The sequence below is a fragment of the Palaemon carinicauda genome, unplaced genomic scaffold, assembly GCF_036898095.1.
Source record: "Palaemon carinicauda isolate YSFRI2023 unplaced genomic scaffold, ASM3689809v2 scaffold3568, whole genome shotgun sequence".
NCBI lineage: Eukaryota > Metazoa > Arthropoda > Malacostraca > Decapoda > Palaemonidae > Palaemon > Palaemon carinicauda.
In genome coordinates this window covers 17,501-18,819 of record NW_027171250.1, presented here as the reverse complement: position 1 = coordinate 18,819, position 1,319 = coordinate 17,501, and positions in this window count along the sequence as shown.

Here is a 1,319-nt window from a genome sequence, read left to right as displayed (position 1 = left end):
GTAAAAATAAAAACTATTGCCAATTTTAGATTTCTCTGAAGAATTCAAATAACAGATATTAAGAATATAAAATGGAATATAGAAAGATATAAAATATCATTTCTTTTCCCGTGTAACTAGCGCTCAAAGTTAAAAAGTAGTCATGAAATCTAAAAAAAACTTTTGACCATTATGAACAACGTTAGGGACCTTTCATATTAGGCTTTTTAAATACGACTCTACCAGCGTGCTTACAAGTTGACCGATAAATATAATGGAGCTTTTCCTATTATTTTCTCATTTTTCAGAATAATTTTTGAATAATGGGAAAATAGTGTCTATTAATTTAAAAAAAAAAATACTTACAATAAATCAAAAGCAAAATCGTAAGAAAAGTCATTTTTCAAAAAAAAAAAAAAACATTCTGAAGAATGTGAAATAGCACATAGATTAATAATAGAAAATTAGATATATAAGAATAACAAATTTAAAATCTAGAAAATAAGTAAAAAATAACACTTCTAATACTAATAGAAAAACAATATGAAAAAGACCCAATTCAAAATCGCAAAAACATGCTTATTGCCCTCTCCCAGGAGACTCCTCCAAAAAATATTTAGAAATATATGTGTTATAAAAATCAAATATACGAAACTCTCAAATTCAAAATCGCCCAAAAAAACATGCCTTATTCCAATTTTTCAGAATCCTCCCTCCCAGCTTCTCCGAAGAAGGCTAGAAAAAAAAAAATAGATGAGAATTTCTTTTAAATTCGTATTTTCCTCCCCGGACAGACGTGTGCAGACTGGCGAAGTCGACTCGAGACAAATAGTCTAATTGAATATGTTCGTGGAAGTGGAAAAAGGAAATAGATTTTAGAGTTAAAACAAGAAGAGGAAAAGGGCCCTCTTCTTTTTGGGGGGAGGGGATGCTGGGAGATGGTGGGGCAGGGGGTGGGAGAGGAAGTTCTTGTCCATTCAAATTCTAATCTTGTTTGTGTTTTTGGGATCTTTTCTCGACCTGTGTAAACAGAGTTTAGGATTTTACTGTTTTTAGTCTGGGTTTTGTTTGAGGCCTTTGGTCATTTGATTCCTTCTTCTGTTTTTTTAAACATTTTTGGTATTTCATGATGTTATTATTGATGATAACAATAATGAAAACAATTATGATATTGATAACAATTACGATAAGGATCAGGATTACGAATGTGATCATCACTATAATGATAATGATCACTACGATTATGGCAATGATCAATATAACAATTACAATATTGATTACGAGAGTTATAACTATTACTAGAATGAAAATGATTGTGATTATGATTACAATTATGATAA